Source organism: Lissotriton helveticus, chromosome 1_1 (assembly GCF_964261635.1).
Source record: "Lissotriton helveticus chromosome 1_1, aLisHel1.1, whole genome shotgun sequence".
NCBI lineage: Eukaryota > Metazoa > Chordata > Amphibia > Caudata > Salamandridae > Lissotriton > Lissotriton helveticus.
Genome location: NC_136057.1, coordinates 556,396,680 through 556,418,845, shown reverse-complemented (window position 1 = coordinate 556,418,845; position 22,166 = coordinate 556,396,680). Strand labels below are relative to the sequence as shown.

General features: G+C 43.8%; 1 long non-coding RNA gene across 1 annotated transcript in view; it reads left to right on the top strand.

Annotated features, from left to right (window-relative positions):
* LOC144770138 (uncharacterized) overlaps positions 1 to 20,572 on the top strand; it is a 37,821-nt gene extending 17,249 nt beyond the window's left edge. Inside the window, exon 4 of the long non-coding RNA XR_013598811.1 lies at positions 18,768 to 20,572. This is a non-coding gene — a long non-coding RNA (uncharacterized LOC144770138). The remainder of the gene's footprint in view (positions 1 to 18,767) is intronic.
* Positions 20,573 to 22,166: the final 1,594 nt, after the last annotated feature.

Below are 22,166 nucleotides of genomic sequence, written 5' to 3'. Positions count from 1 at the left end.
CACTGGCGACGAGGGTCAAGGCTTGATTGGGGACAGGCACCTACAACCATCAATTCCCCTAGATTTGGAGATTTTATTGGATTTGCTTTGGACAAAACCTTGAGTTTTCCACTTTACTTGGATGTTAGGTTCCACCCGCTCAGCCCATGCACTGCAGGAACGAAGTATGCACCAATCCACTCCCCTTGCCCATATGCCACTCACAGACCGAAAACTATGAGTATGCCCATGGACCCGGAAAGAGGGTGGTATTTTGAGAAGACACCACGTCTTCCACCCTGTTGTAATAAGGTGACTGCTCCCTTCTTCACGCTTCTGCACCTATGCACACAAAAACAAGGAACACACCTTGTAATATAACTACTAATCCAGAAAGTGCCCAATTCACAGTGACCATGCCCTGCCACCACAATCCCACTTGCTTACCAGGAAATGTTGCAGGCTTTGCATCGTGAAGATATAGGGCAGCAGATGGAAATCAGTCCAGGCTAAAACTCCCTTGGACAACACAGGAAGACTGCAGCGTGTAAATGATGTCTCTCATAGGAAAACACAAATATCTTAGTGGAAAAAAGTATAACATGCCCAGCAATTGGCATGATATAGAAAAAAACCCTATACTCCAAACAGACTAGAGCCAGAAAAGGGAAAGAACTGCTAACCGGCAAACGCGGTACTCGAGAAGCTCTCTACTCGCGGAATGGCCCAAAAAACGTCATATCCGCACATAACGATGTGGAGCGGATGAAAAAGCGGAACGCGGAGCAAACGATAACAAAGGCTCCAAACTGAACCGCTCTTCCTCTACTGTAACTCCACTACCACCACGAGCAGACAGGTAATTAAAGAAGGCCAACAGGAGCCCCCGTTCACCTTCTAGCTTCTTTAAAACGAGCACCGCAATGACGGCAGAGCAGTGGGAATCAGGGCAGAGGGGCGGGGAACACTAACCTAACTAACTCCAGAGAAACACAGCAAACAAAAAGGGAAGGAAGGGAAAAGACCTAACGGGACCAGACAGGGGTAGAAAAACGAGGCTCACAAAACAGGGGCAAAGTTATCCTCACGAGCCCGTGGGGAATAACAAGAAAAAAGATTCTGGAAACAAAGAATCAGCAAACAGCAACCAGGAACCAGGAACCCAAGCAAAAGGCAATAACAAGCAGGGAAATGAAGGTAGGACAAACCTTTATCCAAATCCTGGAGGATCACGTGATGACAAACCATGGCCACTGAAACAGGACTAGCCCTAACAGTACCCCCCCAGGCTTGGAGGGATGCAGCCTGTGGAACATCCGAACCAAACGCGGCGCATGCACCCCCCCAGCCGGCTCCCAGGTCCTGTCCTCTGGGGAATAACCTTTCCAATCTACCAGATAGTAAAGGCGACCCCTTCGTCTTCTGGAATCGAGAATAGCATGGACCTCAAACTCAACCTGTCCGTCTACCACCAAAGGAGGGGGAGGGGGTAACGACTGATTTGAGGGTATGTAGGGTTTCAGCAGAGAAGTGTGGAACACAGGATGAATCCTGTAATCCTCTGGAAACTGAAGCTGCATAGCCACTGGGTTGATCACCTGTATAACATTAAAGGGACCCACAAACCGAGGCTGCAATTTGCGGTAACCCTGCAACCTCAGATTACGGGAAGCGAACCAGACCCGATCTCCCACCTTATAGTCAGGAGCAGGGGCGCGATGTTTGTCTGCCTGAAGCTTCATCTCAACCTTGGATTCCAACAACCTCTCTCGAGCCAACCCCCAGATGTCACTCAGCTTCTTACACACATCATCTATGGCTGGCACATGCCCAGTGGGCTGAATCGCTACTGCCCTAGGATGGTACCCCAGTGAACAATAAAATGGTGTCATGCCCAATGCGGAATACAAGCTGTTATTATAAGCAAACTCCGCAATGGGAAGAGCAGTTAGCCAATCACACGACAAAGACGAAACAAGGCACCTCAAATATTGCTCCATGGTCTGATTGGTACGCTCAGTCTGGCCGTCCGACTGTGGATGGTATGCAGAGGACAATCCTATTTCGGTCTTAAGTACTGAGCAAAGCTCAGTCCAGAAATGGGACACAAACTGAGCCCCCCGGTCAGAGACAATAACAGACGGTAAGCCATGTATTCTCACAATAGAGGACATAAACACCAAAGTCATCTCCTTGGCCGTAGGGATTTTGGGCAAAGGAACAAAATGCGCCATTTTTGTGAATACATCCACCACCACCAAGATGGCTGTGAATCCAGACACAGATGGTAAGTCGGTCACAAAATCCATACTTATGGTATGCCATGGAGAAGGAGGGACCTCCAATGGCTGCAACAGACCAAAGGGCTTACAGTGTGAAGGTTTGTTTATGGCACAAATTGGGCAAGCAGTCACATATGCATGTATATCCTTCGCCATGGACTCCCACCAAAACCATCTCATCCATAACTCTTTTGTTTTCCCTATCCTAGGATGCGCTACCAACGCAGAGGAATGGCACCACTCCAAAACCATGTCCCGCAGGACGGGGGGAATAAACAACCTACTCCCATGATACAACAACCCGTCCTGTGACACTATCTGGGGCACTGACAACCAAGGAACCAAATCCATCTGACTCAAACGTTCCTTCACCAGACTAGGGAATTCGTCAGTTGTGACGGCCCCAATAATCCTATCCCAATAAATCATGGGCCTGACTTCACCCAAGGGACTCACGTCCCCAGGAGCAACATGGATCCGTGAAAGAGCGTCAGATTTGACCTGCTGAGCTGCGGGTCTATACGTAATGATAAAGTCATATTCATTAAAGAATAGAACCCACCGCATTTGCCGAGGTGTTAAGGCCCTAGCAGATCTAAAGAATTCCAGGTTTTTATGGTCCGTATAGATGGTAATGACATGCCGAGCGCCCCATAAATAGTGACGCCATTCCTCAAAAGCCAACTTCACGGCCAACAACTCTCTCTCCGCCACCATGTAATTACGTTCCGCCGGTAACAAGGTTTTAGAGAAAAAGGCGATGGGATGCATATGGCCAGTGCCTTCATCTTGTTGGGACAACACCCCACCCACTGCACACATGGAAACATCTGTTTCAACAAAGAATGGCAAAGCAGGATCAGGGTGCACCAACACCGGTGCTGATGTAAAATGTGTTAGTAACAGTTGGAAAGCATCCTGAGTCTCAGCAGACCAAACAAAAGGAACCCCCTTCCGCAAAAGGCGAGTCATGGGAGCCACTATATCGTAGAAATGAAATATAAAGCGCCGATAAAAATTGGCGAAACCCAGGAGCACCTGAATTTGTTTCACGTTGGTCGGAACGGGCCATGATACAATAGCCTGTATCTTTTTTGGGTCCATCCGTACACCACTCGACGAGATATTAAACCCCAAAAACTCCACCTCAGGGGTGCTGAACTGACATTTCTCCAATTTTACATACAGATGATGTTCTTGTAGCTTCTGTAGCACCTGTGTCACATGCGCTTGATGTTCCGCGCCCTTCTCTGAATAAATGAGGATATCATCCAGATAGACGATGACAGTTCTATCCAGGTATTCTCTAAGGACCTCATTAATAAAGAATTGGAATGCCGCTGGCGCATTGCATAAGCCAAACGGCATCACACAATATTCAAACAATCCTTGTTTGGTCTTAAAAGCCGTCTTCCACTCATCCCCGGGTCGGACCCGAATAAGATGGTAAGCTCCACGCAAATCCAGTTTGGTAAACACCGTGGCTTTGCGGAGCTGGTCCAATAACACAGGGATGAGGGGAGGAGGGTACTTATTCTTCACTGTGGCCTTATTCAAGGCTCTATAGTCTACACAGTCCCTCAGGGATCCCTCCTTCTTTGGAATGAAGAAAATTGCCGATGACACAGGTGAAGAAGAGGGACGAATATAACCCAACTTCAACATCTCATCTACGTAATTTTTGAGATGCAACTCCTCGGGTTCCGAAAAGGCACATATTCGACTACAGGGTAATGGAACACCCGGCACCAATTCAATCTTACAGTCGAATGACCGATGCGGGGGAAGACCCTGGGTGTGTCCCTTGTCGAAAACATCCCTAAACGCTGAATACTGCAAAGGAACGGAACCCACCTCAGCCTCTGCACAGGACTAAGGGTATATCCGTTCACTAGCCTCCACATAACAATGTTTCAGACAATGAGCGGAATCCAAGGTTACCAAACGCTGTTCCCAATCGATCTTCCGATTGTGTTCTTGCAACCAGGGTACCCCCAACACCAACCCGAAGGAAGGAGCATCAATCAAATCGAAAACCACAGCTTCGGTATGCCCATTTTCACACAACAATCGCAGGGGAGCCGTTTGACGGGTTATACACCCAGATGTCAACTCTGTTCCGTCTATGGCCCTCACAGGTTCCGGCTGTTCCTTAAGGTGACAAGGTATCCACAAATGTTCAGCCAAGGAAATGTCAATAAAATTGCCAGTGGCACCGGAGTCCAGTAACACTGACACAGGGACTCGACTATGCACAGACAGCAGAAGATGGGCATTAATGATGAAATGTCTCGGTGCCTGATCTACCACTCCCAGTACTTCATACTGTCTCCTGCATCCCTCCACCTGAACAAATGCTACTCTCTTACCATACCCCACACCTGACGGCTTCACAGGACATTCCCTGGCAAAATGGCCCCCCTGTCCACAGTACTAACATAAGTTTAGCTCCCTCCTCCTTTTCTTTTCTTCCACAGTCAAAGGCCCTCTTGTCCCTCCTATCTCCATAGGTTCAGGTGCTGCCTTACTGTCCCCCACAGGCTTTGCCTCTGTTTTGACATAGCTTCCCCGTGGTACCTGGAAACGATTCCATTCCCCACGCCTCTCCGCCAATCGATGATTTAATTTGACCACAAGATCAATAAACGCAGTGCAGTCCTCAGGCGGATCTACCACCTGAGACACCACGTCTTTCAGTTCTTCACAGAGACCCTGATAAAACAAGGAAGTCCTTTTTTCTGTTGGCCAATGAGTCTCAGACACTAACCGATTAAACGTGGATATATATGATAGTAAATCCTGCCTCTCCTGCCGTAACTTTAGGAGTCCCGCATCACTCGCTTGCATGAAAGCATGTTTAGCAAACAAGCCCCGCATCAACTCCTTAAAAGCAGAATAATCGTACAATACGCGATCATCGCTATCAATCAAAGGAATAGACCACTGGGCAGCGGTACCAGCCAAATATGAAATTGTAAAAGCAACCTTAGCCGAGTCATCGGGGAATGCACTAGGTTTGCACATAAAATGCAATTGGCACTGATTCATGAATGTAGCGAACTTATCGCTATCCCCGGTAAACCTCTCCGGAGGAGCTAAAGGTACAGCGACTGGAGAGTTAACCGTGACTGCAATAGGAACTCCACCTCCTGCCACACTGGATCCCGTCCCACCGCTATACTGAAATGTTGCGGGCTGTATAACCGGCCCTCCTCTAAGATGTGATTGCTCTCTGGCCCTCACTGCCACTAATTCTTGTTTCAAACCTACGTTTTCCTGCCGCAAGTCCTGCACCTGCGCCTGCAAAGCAGCCAGGGCTCCCATTACATCTTGCATGGTGGGAACATCCGTACCCCCACCCGCTGCAGTCCCTGCATCCTCATCCATACTCGCTCGGGCAGTGCAATATATCGTGGGCTTGTTATTCTGTTAGGGTCCACCCGCTCAGCCCATGCACTGCAGGAACGAAGTATGCACCAATCCACTCCCCTTGCCCATATGCCACTCACAGACCGAAAACTATGAGTATGCCCATGGACCCGGAAAGAGGGTGGTATTTTGAGAAGACACCACGTCTTCCACCCTGTTGTAATAAGGTGACTGCTCCCTTCTTCACGCTTCTGCACCTATGCACACAAAAACAAGGAACACACCTTGTAATATAACTACTAATCCAGAAAGTGCCCAATTCACAGTGACCATGCCCTGCCACCACAATCCCACTTGCTTACCAGGATATGTTGCAGTCTTTGCCTCGTGAAGATATAGGGCAGCAGATGGAAATCAGTCCAGGCTAAAACTCCCTTGGACAACACAGGAAGACTGCAGCGTGTAAATGATGTCTCTCATAGGAAAACACAAATATCTTAGGGGAAAAAAGTATAACATGCCCAGCAATTGGCATGATATAGAAAAAAAAAACTATACTCCAAACAGACTAGAGCCAGAAAAGGGAAAGAACTGCTAACCGGCAAACGCGGTACTCGAGAAGCTCTCTTCTCGCGGAATGGCCCAAAAAACATCATATCCGCACATAACGATGTGGAGCGGATGAAAAAGCGGAACGTGGAGCAAACGATAACAAAGGTTCCAAACTGAACCGCTCTTCCTCTACTGTAACTCCGCTACCACCACAAGCAGACAGGTAATTAAAGAAGGCCAACAGGAGCCCCCGTTCACCTTCTAGCTTCTTTAAAACGAGCACCGCAATGACGGCAGAGCAGTGGGAATCAGGGTGGAGGGGCGGGGAACACTAACCTAACTAACTCCAGAGAAACACAGCAAACAAAAAGGGAAGGAAGGGAAAAGACCTAACGGGACCAGACAGGGGTAGAAAAATGAGGCTCACAAAACAGGGGCAAAGTTATCCTCACGAGCCCGTGGGGAATAACAAGAAAAAAGATTCTGGAAACACAGACTCAGCAAACAGCAACCAGGAACCAGGAACCCAAGCAAAAGGCAATAACAAGCAGGGAAATGAAGGTAGGACAAACCTTTATCCAAATCCTGGAGGATCACGTGATGACAAACCATGGCCACTGAAACAGGACTAGCTCTAACATTGGACACCTTACAAGTACTTGGGGTTGTATTTGGACACCTTCAGGTACTGTATTCTTGGATTTATTTTTGTTTCTACTTACTTCAACCTGATCTATCCTCAGATTGACTATTTCTATTTTCCCTGGAAATTCGTTAAACTACTGTGGATTACTTTATTTAATCCAGATTTGGTCTGGCCGATTGTGAAGTGATCTCCGTTTTGCCCCGTGAAATTCCGATATTTAGATACACTTTCTAAATTTCATAATCGGATTCACCGATCTTCACAGTGATTTTGCTTACTTTTAAAATTGTAACGCTGGACTTGCCTCGCGTCACGTCGCATGCAGACCTCAAGATTCCCCTCTTCGTGACTCCATTTGGCATTCGGGAGCTTCTTCGTTCCAGCGCGATTGTAGACGCCTCACGCAATGCCTCACGCAACGTACAACGTACTGCGCCATCGCGTTGGCGGCCATCTTTATGTTCCCATGACTACGTTCCCAACGCCGATGCACACGGCTGTGCATCAATTATTTACTTAACCGGATTGTTACTTCCACGCTGATGCGCACGGCTGCGCATCGATTATTCACATTAACGCCGATGCACACGGCTGTGCATCAATTATTTTTTTTAATCTGTTCATCATTTCCACGCTGATGTGCACAGCTGCACATCAACTTACTTTTAAGGTTTGGACTACTCATTCTACGCTGATGTGCACAGCTACACATTATTTAATTCCTATTGTGTAATTCAAACCTTAGTATTTTATACTTTTGTGCACAGTTACAATTTGAAAATTGGGTATTTTATAGATATTTACCACAGCTTATTAGCTTTCTTTTATTATTCTGAGGTTATTGCATTTTCAAAGATACTCGTTATTTTACTGTTTATTTTCTTGTCCTTTTCTTCATTATGGCTACAACATCTAGCATGTCACAACCACCACCTTTTCTTTCAGAGGAAGGTGAACCCATTCTTCCTTGGAAGAGATGGAGGAATTTGTTTGACTCATATTTGGTTGCAATTGGAGGAGAGAAATTTTCGGCTTTTATAAAACAAGCCATTTTGTTACACAATTTGGGAGTTGAAGGCAGACACACTTATGATAGTATGGACAGTATACCTGTTGGTGGTGCTGATGGTGAACCTGCGGATGTTTTTGAAATGTCTATGACTATGTTAGAACAATATTTTGGTCCAAGAATTAATGTTGTTTTGGAACGACATAGATTCTTTACTCGTGTCCAAGGTTCTTGTGAACGTGTTGGGACATATGTTGCTGCTTTGAAAACTCTTTCTCGTACATGTGATTTTGGAGATCTATCTGAATCTCTTGTCAGAGATCAACTTGTTCGATGCACGAACAGTTCTAGGGTTCAAGAGAAGTTTTTGTCTAAGAACCCCACTTTGAAAGAAGCTGTAGATATTGTAGAGGGCATGGAGAATACCTCTACATGGGTCAAGGAAATAAGAAAAACCAAAGAAGATGAAAGTCATACTGTTAGTGATAATAAAAAGAAAGCTCTTGACTCTGTACACATGTTAGAAGAAGAGGAATTTGCTGGTGAGGGTCATGAAGAAGTTGCCAAAGTCAGTGTTGGTTCTAAAAACAAACCGATTCAAAAGACTTCAGTGTCCCAGAAAAGCACCTTTGAAAATCGTCCTTCCTCTACTAAAGAATCTGCTTTGTCTAAAGAACGTGATTTTCGTCAACAGTGTCCTTTTAGCAACCAGAAAATACGTTGTTTTAGATGTGGAAGCTTTTCCCACACTTCTAATTTTCCTAATTGTTTTGCAAAAGACAGTATTTGTAATAACTGTGGAATCAAAGGACATTATGCACGCGTGTGTAGGTCTGGTAAGAATAGGGACACCAATGAGTCTATTTCTGACATTGTACGTACAGTCGTGGTTTCTAATGTTAAAGATGAAATGGTTGACACAGAACATATTTTTATGCCATTCTGTGATATAAGAATTGACAAATTTGAATTTAAGCTCATGGCAGACTCAGGGTCTCCTTTTACCTTAATTGGAAACAAGATTTGGGATGAAGTTGTAGGTTTAGAAAATGTTCAACTTTTACCTGCTGACATTTCTCCTCTGAGTTATAATAAGTCAAAAATAGAGATTTTGGGATACACTGTAGCTAACATCTCTTTCAGAGGTAAGAGTATTTGTGGCAAGGTTTATGTTGCTGTCAGAGGTGACAACCTACTTGGACGGCGACATCAGCATGATTTGGGTATTATTCTTAATCCTGGAGCTGAAGATACCAAGAACCAAGTCATGCTGATGGAAGATTTTCTTTCTAGTTTTCTTCCCACTCAGGTAGATTTTGTGAGTGGGTCTGACAAATATTTTGCCGATTATCCTAAAGTTTTTTCTGACACCTTGGGGTGTTTAAAGGGATTTGAACACAGAATCATTCTTAAGAAATCTGCCAAACCATGTGTACACAAAGTCAGGAAAGTACCTAACATGATGCTTGAGCCACTGAAGCATGAGATTGAGCGATTGTTGAATCTAAAGGTGATTGAAGAGATTGAATCCTCTGAATGGCTTAGTCCAGTGGTTTTAGCACCCAAGGATGGTAGGAAATCGATCAGAATGTGTGTGGATCTGCGTGGTTTGAATGAATGGATCTGGGTAGATCGACAACCATTGCCCAACATAGCGGAGAGCATTAGTATTTTGAAAGGAGCAAAGATATTCAGTGTACTTGATCTTTCCTCAGCCTACCACCAAATCGTGTTACATAAGGATTCAAGACATCTGACATCTTTTGTTACACCTCTGGGTGCTTACCAATTTCTAAGAATGCCATTTGGTTTAGCTTCGGCTGCTGCGTGTTTTCAAAGAGTAATGAAGATAGTTCTTGGCAGTCTTTCCAACGTGATGTTTTTTCAAGACGATATCTTGGTTCATGGGGTGGATGAGTGCGAGCATGACAAGGTATTGAGATCAGTTTTGAACAAGTTAAATGATAGTGGACTTACTGTCAAGAGAGAAAAATGTTGTATTGGTTTAGAGTCTGTCACGTATTTGGGACATGTTATTTCTGGGAGCGGAATTCAGCCCAAATTGGAATTGGCTGAGAGCATTGTGAACGCACCAACACCTGTAGATAAAGACCAAGTCAAGTCATTCTTAGGAATGCCGGAATTTTATTCCAAGTTTGTTAAGGGTTTTGCCAGTCTTGTTGAGCCCATAAGATCTCTTTTAAAGAAGGGTGTACATTTTTTGTGGTCTTTTGACTGTGAGAAAGCTTTCGAATTGGTAAAAATGGAAATTGGTAAAATGCCTCCTCTGGGTCATTTTGACGCCAAACTTAAGACTATTTTGACAACTGATGCCAGTCTTAAAGGTTTGGGTGCTGTACTTTCCCAAGTTGTGAATGGAGAAGAAGTTGTTGTGGCTTTCGCTTCAAGAGCCTTAAAGGAAGCTGAGTTTAATTATTCGTGTATTGAGAAAGAGGCGTTGGCAGTATTTTGGTCCGTACTTCACTTTAAATTTTACTTGTGGGGGATACCGTTCATTGTTAAATCTGATCATCGTCCCTTGGTTCAAATTTTCTCTTGTCATCAGAGTGATCATATGACACCTAGATTAAAAAGATGGAGTGAAGGTTTGCAGGAGTTTAACTTCATAGTGCAGTATATTCCAGGACAGAATAGTAAGCCTGCTGATTGCTTATCACGTCTTCCCATTGATAGAGATTATGTTGCTGATGGTGCCACTACATGTATAAATTGGGTATTGGAGTCGAGCATATCCAAGGAGGAATGGTTATAGTGTGTTGAAAATGACGTCATTTTTCGTTTGTTAAAGAATGTCGTCAGGAATGGGTGGCCAAATTATGATATTCTTGAGTGTGATTTGAAGCCTTATTGGACAGTGAAGGATGATTTGTCTTTTTTCAAGGATAATTTGATGAGAGGTGACAGAGTTGTGCCCCCAAGTGATTTAAGAGAAGGAATAGTTAATCTTGCTCATGAAGGGCATTTGGGTAGGAACCTCACGAAGGCTCGGATTAGAGAAAGATACTGGTGGCATGGTATGGATCGAATGGTGGAATCTGTAGTCAAAGATTGCCATTTATGTGCTGTCAATGACAAATCACGCACCACTAGTCAGGCTCCTCTTTCACCTGTTGAGATTCCTGCTACTGTCTGGACCAAGTTAGGGTTGGATATTGCTGGTCCGTTTGAGCTTATGCCCTCACATGAGAGATTTGTTGTGTTGTTGGTGGATTATACTTCCAAATGTGTGGTTTCCAAATGCATGAGTGTTGTTAATTCTAGGACTGTGATTGATTTTTTGAGAGAAGTGTTTGTGTCAGAAGGTGTGCCAAAGCATTTGCTCACTGATAATGGGGTACAATTCACCTCCAGTGAGATGAGTAGTTTTTTGAGAAGTCTGGGGATCATTCATCAGAAAACAGCTCTTAACTCTCCTCAAGCGAATGGTCTCACGGAGAGGATGAGTAGAGTTGTGAAGAGTTGTGCACAGAGGGCCTTAGAGTCCAAAGTCTCTTTTACCAGTGTTTTGAGGGAGACGTGGTGGGCACATCGCACGACTCCCAATGCTGTCATGCAGAGATCTCCTTTTGAAGCTTTGAGGGGGAGATTAGCCAGTTCTAAGCTCAACCCTACTTGGCTTCCGGAGAGAGTTAGTGGTGACAGTGTTGAAGAGGAAGTAAAAAGGAGAGAAGTTTTGACAAATTATCAGCAGAAATATAAACAACGTTATGATACTAAGATGGTTGTCAAACTTAGGAAATGGAATGTGGGTGACAATGTTCTGGTGAAAAAAATGAAATTTGGTCACAAAGGTATTTCGAATTTCACTGGTCCTTTCACCATCGTTTCCATTAGGAAAAATGTTGTCACTTTGGATAATGGTTGCACTTGGAATATGTCTAAATTAGCCAAGTGCAATGATGTCAGGAATCATTTCAATGATGGTTCCAGACTCTCCAGTAATCCTGGTGTTACTCCTTCTACTAGTTGTCAGAGAGATGCTCCTAGGAGGTCTTTACAGTTTCCTAGGAAGTTCAATGATTATGTTATGCGTTAATGCATTTTATTGTTATACATCCTTTCTTTGTTTGATGTTTTATTCTCTCTTTTCAAACTTTATTTTTATTCTTTTACTATGTATAGGGGATGTGTTATGTTTAATGTCTCTTTAAGAGTGTCCTGGTTGATTACATCATTAATGGAATGATTATATTCCAATTGCTGAGAATTCAGTTTGCTGTTACTTTTGCTTGTTGATGGTTGTACATTGAAGCTACTCTTCAACCTCCACATCTTCTGGATTGAGTGCTTTTATCAGCGATGTTCATGTTATTATTATTATGCGTTCTTATATAGCGCTCGATTACCCGCAGGCATCTCGGCGCTTGCCTTGGGAACCCGTCCTGGCTTTTCCCTGTGAGATACCCGTAATGGGCATCCCCAAGGTGAAAGCCAGGCATCCCGCCGCGGGGGGGCCGTAGTGGAGATTAAGCAGGCTAATGCCCAGAGCTGCAGAGTGTGAACCCGTGATTCGAGTAGGCACCGAAACCAGAATTATCGAGTCCGTGGATATTTGGGCTCAAGACCCTGCCGCGTCGGGAATTGAACCCTGGTCCCGGGTCTGACCTCTGCTTCAGGGTCTGCCTCCTCTAACCAGTGAGCGACACTTCTCCACATTCTCCACTTCTCCACATGTGACATCATGATCATCAGGCTGCAGATAGCAAGGCCTGTGATTGAGCAGTGCTCATTCAGAATCATGGTCCTGGCTGGGGCTGAGTCACAGGGTCATACAACTGAAGCACTGAGGTACAGCTGTGAAGAGCATGTGTCTTTTGCAGGTCACAGTTTGAGGTGCGCGTAAAATATGCCCCTGAATGCTTTTGAAGAGACAGCAGTTGAAAGGGAGAGTTCCCTGACTTCTTGAGCAAACACTTCTTTTCAATTGACTCACATTTCAAAGAATGGCATGTCCAAACTTCAGGCCCCTCATTCACAGTGGCCCCTATTCATTGTACCATAATTATTAATGTTTAGCCTTCAGTACTTCACAATCTTTGGCACTGATCAGAAGTAGATCACATCACATATTATGGAGGGGCCCCTGGGCTAGATGATGTCACAGGCATGGATTTGTGTGTTTAGACAATGACATGGCATGAGGATGGGCGAAAGGTAACTATTAAAGTGTGTAAGAGGATATTGGTTTAGGTCAGCATGTGACAATATACATGCTGTAGGCTAACATATGAGTTATGCTACTGATAACTGTAGACAGCAATACAGACAAACAAAAAGTCACAATACCATTTGCTTGTTCTTTCTTACATGTATCCATACAGTTCACTGCCCATCGAAAGTGCAACATATGGAAGGCCATTCCCATGAAGGGGCAGACCATGGAGCTCTACAAGCTGCACAGCATCCATTGCCACAATAGTTAGGAGGACCTAAGATGCTAGACATGTAGGATCGCTGAAGTCTAGCTCAGGAAGTCGTGTGCCATACCCTGACCCCCTAATGGCCAGCATTCTTGTGGTGGCCAATCCAGAGCTTGATGGACAGTTGAGGGCTCAACAGCAAAGAGTACGTTCTTATCAGAGTTGCACATGTTACATTACTCATTTTTTGTTACAGCCAGGATTTTTTCATCCACATTCAAGGCGACCCATGTCCAATGATCAAGAAGAGTTCTTGAAGGTGTAAGATTTGTACAAGGTGTATGATGATGTGCTTTGTCAATTGTTTTTTATAATGATACCATCTGATTCCTATCCACAACAAATGAACTGTTCTGAGCAGACACAGGGCTGCCTAAACTCAATGTATACATCATGTTGTTTGATGTCATGAGGATGAGGGACAGTTGTACAAAACAGGCAGTTAGTCTTTTTTGTATCAGGTGTGATGCGCCTTCCCTGATGTGGATGATGTCATGGTAAACCAATTAAAAGTGATATGGTATAGTAGGCACTTATGATAAAGTGGATGTACCAACCGTCACATTGGTAAGTTGGGATTCTACACAAACCAAAGCGAAGATGTGATCCAAAATGTCTAGTGACCGCAGAATTGATGGCTACATATTGGTATCAAGACATATTCAAATTGCATTAAGCATCCGAAATACTGTTTCATGCATGTTAAACAGTGACAGGTTTGCATGATGTTTTACTGCTTCACAAATGTGTGAGTAAGGCAGTCTGCATTTGGCCAGATATTTGACAAAGCCATACAAGTTTTGATGAAACAAGGGCAGGAATGGGTACACAATGGTGACAAAGTAACCAATACCCAAAACCATCCCTCAATGTCCTTCGTCATGTCCACATGAACAATCAATGATGGAGTAAAATGAGAAACTTTAAGGTATTTTGGAAGATGGAATGTTCCATCAAATATATGTATGAGTTTCCCATCAGGAAATCTCAGATTCAGGCAAAACTCATGACTCATTAGGTAAATGTTGAAATGCAAAAAGGTGCAATTTGTTGCATATTCTGATTGTCATTACAATCTTTGAAGTAAATATTGTATATGAATTATTGTATGTAATGATCAGTGTGATGTTCTACAACGTTTTGACTAAAGTGAAATCCAGCATATTTAGTAAAACCATTTCACATGGACAGAACAAAGTTAAAATAATTAGAGATATTTAGGAGTCGGATGTGAAGATGCTTTTGCTCTGTAATGAAGTGTATTAGTCCCTTCCCACACATATTAGTTTCAGACTGTCTTCAACAGCCTAGGTATGTTCATAATATCTTATTCATCGCCAAGCTACTTCAGCACAAAATTCATGTATCATAACTTCCATTTGGAAGATACTGCAGATTTAGACACTTTGCAATTATTAGATTTTATGAATGGATTGGATCTAATACAATTGGTTAAAGGGGCTACCCACACAGCTGGACACACCCTGGATGGGATTCTCTCAAACTGTGAACAGCTATCCGTCCTAGAGGTGTGGTCCGTAGTATGGTCCGATCATGCGGCCATTCTATTTGAGATTGTCTGCCTAGACAAACAGAAGCAGAACAAAGCCTAATTCAAGCCCAGATATATACGAGCTTGGAAAGGGATTGAAGGCAAAGATCTGTCAGATCTCCTGGAATCTACCCTGCCCTCTTTAGTTGGAGAGGTGGATGATGCCATTACCAGATTTAATGACTGGGTCAATGATGCATGCGATAAACTTGCTCCAAAAAAACGTTCTTATCCAAGAAGGATCCATCCCTCTGCCCCCTGGTACACTCCTAATTTAAAATCCCAGAAATGTATTTGTAAGCATTTCAAACGAGAATGGAGGATGGGATATAGAGCTGAGGATAAAATCAAACATAAAGAAAGCCTTCGGGTCTATAAGCAATTATTGCTCATGACCAAGCAAGAATACTTTGCTAATCAAATTGAACTAGCGGAAAACTCGGCAAAAGAATTATTTAAGATCGTTTGTAAACTGGCCAACCGACAAACACCACAAGTGGCAGAGAGCCAGGAATTATGTGATAAAATTGCCAGTTACTTTCTAGACAGAGTGGAAGATATTTTTTCAACCTTCAATAGTGCCAATAATGGACTCTCATGTGATCTTGGTATTGATAGAAATATTGTCCCTCAAACTCAGAATTCATTGACTGAATTCCCCCTTTTAGCTGATATAGACACCGCCAAACTTCTGCAAAATATGAAATCAGGATCTCCTTAATAGCCAAATTGATCCCTCAAACCTTTGTTGCAGCACTTACCCCTATTTTTAATATGGTACTGGGAGTAGGCAGGTTCCCTGCCCACTGGAAAATTGCCTCTTTGATTCCTTTGCTAACAAAATACAATTTGGACTCAAAATATGTTCGCAATTTCAGACCTATCTCTGGCCTCCCTTTTCCGGCCAAAATATTGGAAAAATGGATTAACAGTCACTGGAGCAGTTATCTTCAAGATGCTGAGGTACTGGACTGCACACAATATGGCTTTCGGGAGGGCCATAGCACAGAAACCGCCCTTCTAAAATCTACCGACGAGATTAGGAAAACTTTGGATCAGGGTGGTAAAGCAGCAATGATTATGCTGGATCTCTCCGCAGCGTTTGACACGGTCCATCATGATCTTTTGATGGACCGTCTGTCAGCCTGCAGAGTACGGAATGCAGCCTGGAAGATTTTAAAATCTTTCCTTACTGATCGTCGGCAGATAGTTGCCCTGGGTGAGTTCTGCTCTGCCCCTTTCCAACTTCCTTGTGGGGTCCCTCAGGGCTCATCTTTAAGTCCCACTTTATTTAATGTCTACGTATCGTCCTGGCCCCATTGATTCGATCTTTTGGTTTCCATCTTACCTCTTATGGCGACGATACGCAGATAGTGGTATCACTTCTTCCAGGATCTGAAGGGACAGTGAGCCACAGGCTACATGATTGTATGGAAGCGGTTGGATCCTGGATGTCCAGTAATTGCCTTAAATTGAACTCAGGCAAGATTGAGGTCATTTTATTTGGGAATGATGTTAACCTGTGGACACCTGAATGTTGGCCTGATGCCCTGGGATCCCTGCCCTCACCCTCTACACAAGTGAAAAATCTGGGAGTGTACCTGGATGATAGATTAGATATGAAAAGGCAGATCAATGCCATTGTGTCATCAACTATGTTCACCCTCAGGACCACTAAGAAAATCCTTCCTTTTCTGCCTAAGGAGAGTCGGCAGATGGTGGTTACGGTATTGATTATGTCATGACTGGACTATTGCAACAGCCTCTATCTAAACATTCAAGAGAGACTGTTGCATAGACTCCAGATGCTGCAGAACACTGCTGCTAGACTGATATCTGGCATACCAACATTTTCTCCCATCTCCAGTGAAATCCGCAGACTTCATTGGCTGCCAGTGAGGCAGCGAGTATATTTTAAGTCTCTGTGTCTCATCTTTAAGTCACTCCAGAATCAGGGACCACGCTACTTACAGGATCAACTACAATGGTACCAACCAGCTAGGCCCTTACACTCATCAGCTCAGAAATTGGTGAGCGTCCCACCAGTGAAAAAAGCTCGCTGGGGTGGGAAAAGCTTTGTGGTAGGCGCTGCAAAGTTATGGAATCAGCTTCCTCTTTACCTGAGGAACTGCACAGATTTCTTACCATTTAGGAGAATGCTGAAAACCTAGCTGTTTTAGATTCATATTTTTAATCTTTCCCCTTCTCAGGATAGCAGATAGCGCCAGGACACCCAAGGGTAACAGACGCGCTTAATAAAACAAATAACATAACATAACATAACATCATTTTTGACACTTGACATATAATTCAGTGACATGAAGTGATTGTTACCATTGTGAAATGTCCAAATAAAGATAACCTGTTTTTAGCTTATGCTAATATTGGTTCAACATTGCAGTATATGTTGACATTCAGAACCCTTGATTGCAACCTCAACATACATAAACATTTTGGCAATGCAACAAAAGGAGCAAATTTCAAGATTAATATTCTAAGGAAGCTTAAACCCTTCCTACCAAAAAATGACTTCAAGACGGCAGTTCAAGCTCTAGTTATCCCCAGGATCGAGTACGAAAGTGTCTCTCTTTGCGGCCTCCCCAAAGCTACAACAGCACCACTAAGAGCCACCAGCAACGCTGTAGCTAGACTCATCACGGGCTCAAAAAAATGGTCCAACATCTCCCCCGACTTAAAAGCCTTGAATTGGCTACCATGGGAAGCTAGAATTCACCTAAAAATAGCCTGCATGACCCACAAAGCCATTCACCATAAAACACCCAGCTATCTCTCTCAGAAACTATTTATCTCTGGGGGTAAGAGATCCACAAGAAGTGCAGAAAACCTATTACTGAAGCCACACAGATTTAATAAGACGAAAACTTATACACACTTCTTCTCAGGGATGGCTCCTAGGATCTGGAACGCACTACCCCCAGAAACCAGACTTATCACATCTACTGCATTGTTCAAAAAGGAACTAAAGGCGAGTCTCATGGAAAAATTCACATGATCATCACCTAAGGATACCATGACTTATATGGGTGCAAACAGACAACCTACATGGCACTGATGCTCTCTTGGCCCGCACCTTTCTCTTTATTTTATTTTGCACAACGTGGGATGCAGATTTGATCTACCTAATTCGTATGATGTATGTTTGCACACTATGTACACGTATATTTCCTTCGACTTGTTTTTTGTATTTTGTATTGTGTTGTACCATGACTTATATGGGTGCAAACAGACAACCTACATGGTACTGGTGCTCTCTCAGCCCGCACCTTTCTCTTTATTTTATTTTGCACAACGTGGGATGCTGATTTGATCTACCTCATTCGTTTGATGTATGTTTGCACACTATGTACACGTATATTTGCCTTGACTTGTTTTTTGTATTTTGTATTGTGTTGTATAACTTTCTTTTTTTTTTTTTCATCACTGCCTGTAAAGAGCTCTGATATCTGCAAGGGTCTGGTTCGCGCTCTATAAAACTTTCAAAATAAATAAATACATAAATAAATTGATACATATTTTACTTATCGCTAATGATAAGTATGCAGATTTGAGGCCTTAGTGTGAACACGCAGTACAAAGGTATTGGTGGTGTATATCCTTTATGGTGACATCAGTTCACTATTCTGAACAACAAAGGCCAACCATTCTGAAGTGTGAAACAGTTCCTTGAGAGACATAATAATGGACAAGAGACAACATCATACATGATATAGGAGCTATCGGTGGGGAATGACAAAACTGTGACCAAGTATCTTCTGAAAATGTTGCCTTCATGCATGTGCTTATGCTGATGTAGAACCAAAGTTTGAGGGGCTTGGAGCAGGTGAAATCTGAAAACTTGGCAACTATTTTGTGGTCAAAGTATATGATCTGTTCTGTTTATACAGATCCAATAACACTATTGTATTTTTCATTTCAGCATGATCCAGGGCAGGTGAAGGAGAAGTTGCTAAAGTAGGCAGGGAAGCAGCTGGCCACTGTGTCTCTGGTGCGGACACCGCTGACAGCGAGGAACCCTGAAGCCAGGAGGATAATGGGAGTGCAACAGAGGCTACCAGTGTCTCAACATCTTCTTCAGAGGCCTCCTCCAGTGAGCAGTTCCTAGTCGTGGCAGACCAAACTGCTCCAGTTACACCTGCATCCTTGTCTGCCACCCAGTGTTCCATCTCCACCCTCCCTTTCGCCCCCCAACCAGCTGGCCTACCCAGGGCCACTAAAAGACCTTGGATCTCCTGTGCTGCAGGCACCTATACCCCTGCCCCTGTCCCCCCGGCTGTGCTGAATGAGAAAGCTATTGACCTCCACCGGAGCATTGCTGTAGGCCAGACTGCCCTGCTGTATGCCATCCAGGGGTTAGCTGACATATGCAACAAATGGTAGCCTACCTGGAAAGCATTCACAGTGGTATGCCTGTCCTACCGTGGTCATTTCAAGCTCCCTCCTCCTCATTCACCACAGCCTCCCAGCCATCCCAACCTTCTTCCCCACCTCCTGCACCTTCCTCATCCCTATTACCATTCCTGTTCAAAGCACACTCACACCTTTCCAAGCACCCACTCAAACAGACACAAGCAGCATACACACATACAGACACAAATACAGATAGAAACAACACAAAAACCCCATGCACTCATCTGAACATACAGACCCCAATTCCACCACCAAACCCACATGGACCATCCCCACAGAGAGCACACTGACAGATAGCGCACCCACATTCACCACACCCACAAACAGCACACAACAGACAGCGCGCCTATCGCCACACACACATGTACCACACACACCATCAGCTCACCGACAAACTCACTACCACACAGACAGATGCACCACACCCACATACAGGACACCAACAGACAGCAAACCCACCACCACAAACACATGCACCGCACCTTCCACATGCACCATAACCACACCCAGCACCTCCACAGCCCTCCCATCCACACACACCTACCTTAGAATACACCTACCAAACACAGTCGCTCACAACCAAACACACAATAGACACCTATATCACCAAACACACCCAAACATGCACAACATATACCAGACCCACATGCACCTTCACTCTCAACAGACACTTGCACATAAGACACTGCCACTCCCTCCACCTCCCAAACCTCACTACCTTTTTTCAATAGCCTACCAAGTTTCCCATTGACAATATCAGTTTTAGCCTTGCCCTAACCCCTTACTCATCACAACCCACCCCTAGCAAAAGGCAGACTACCTCACCCACACCCCAACCCACCTCTTCCACATCCTATTCTACCCCTGTTAAATGGAAATCCCCACCTACAACATCCCAACCCTACAAAACCCAGGACCACCCCTCCCAAAACCGCAGCTGTCCTTCCAAACCCAAGAACCCCCCTCCCATACCAAAGGAAACCCCTCCCAAACCTAAGGGTCCCCCTCCCAAACCCAAAGTACTTCCTCCCATGTAGGATATTTAAGGTACCTGCTTTGCCCGCTAGATGCCCCTTCCTGAAGAGGTCCCTTTTGGCAGGTATGTAGGAGGCAAGCTGAGTACTATAGCACAACAGTCCCAAGTACTTTTCAGATGATGAATGGACTGCCAATTGGATTACATTTTTTAACCCCTTCCATGCTCATGACGAGCTCAGCTCGTCTTGCAGTACACTGCTTGTGTGCTCATGAAGAGCTGAGCTCGTCATGAACAATGGAATTCAAGGATCTGCAGCACAGAGGATGAATTGCTGTAGCATTGATATGGTTAAAGAGACTCTCTTTGGTATGTATAAATACATATTTTTGGTTTCACCAAGTTTGTTCTGGCATTAATTTTCCTTATCAATTGTTTTATTCAATGCTTCTGAGTAAAATGGGAAGTACTGATTTATCTTTCCCATGATGGCAGGTGATACAGCTGATTCATTTAATGTCAACTTTATTAAGTGCCTGCACTGCTTAATATTGTATGTGATGTTCATTTGAATTTAGAAACAGTCATTCATCATAGTAATGGCCACTTGCGCCAACTATTTAATGTTACAACATTTTTTGGGATGTGTTAACATAGCTGTGTCTGTTTCACCTTGATTACTGATCAGTACGAGCACATATGTATGGCACCTTAAACATTCTATTGTGACTATTGATATTGGATACAGTACATCACTTCTACTAGACAAGGGGAAATGTTGCATGGTTGTATATGTTGATTACTACTAATTTGTGACTGACATTCATTTTTCTTTTAAATTCCAAGGTAAATGTAACACCTTGTCTAGTGCAATTTCAACATCATGTTACATTGCACTTATCCCTTTGAGTTGCATATGTTTTTAGTGTTGGAATTTTTTATTTTTCCTGAAAAAACCTGCATGGTGAATTGTAGATTTTTATTTTGATATCCTATTTTCGTGCAATTGTCCATTTTTACCACCATATGCATTGCACATTGTTATGCTATTGCTTGTATGAGAAATCTCTAAATGTACTAGACCTGAGCAAATGTTAGCTGCTAAGTCAATGGGTTACCTATAACAGTGGAGTTTACCGTCACCACAACGGTGTTGGTTTTGATCATCATCAAACAGCAGCACCAGGACTTGGCAGATCGGACCTATGGTGAAACAGGAAGTGTGAAAGTGAGAAAAGGTGAGTTTCAGCCTTATGACTCTTCCATTCCGCCAACTTGGGTGTGGAAGTTTGACCACCACAGTCACGTTGGCGGGAAGGTAGATCATGATTGGGTCAGCAGGAAAACTGAATGTCTGCCCTCCGACAGGCGCTTTGCATAGCCTACTATTGACATAGTTGATATTTCCTTGCGGTGATGATGCTACCACCCGCTAACATCTAAATAGGGTGGGGGAACCGCCAAGCCAGCCGGCGCAAAAACCGCCAAAAAAGCAATGGCGGGACTCAATGTTCCAAAATCTAAATCAGTCACTTTATTTTTAGTTTTATTATTGATTCTATCATCCTGTGATCAATCTTCATGCTTTTTGTCAAGTCCCGTAGACTATGCTCATGGTCTGCATGTGAGGAGGGTAGTGGTCACTGTCATGACCACTGGCAATTTGGGCGTCGCTATGGAGTAATACGGTCGGAATAGGTCATGTGCTCCTACTGGGTAATGGTCACCTTAGTTTGTTTAATCTGAAGATGCATTATAAACTGCTTTCAGTAGTACTTATAGTAAAGGATTATGAGTGTTAATGAAGTCACAAAAAATATATCACATTCTTTGTAATAATTTTATGGTTCCAAGTAGGAGCACAGAATATGCCTACAGTAAGCCCCATAGGACGATATTCCGAATTCCAGTTGTTAGCTTGGTTAAAATACA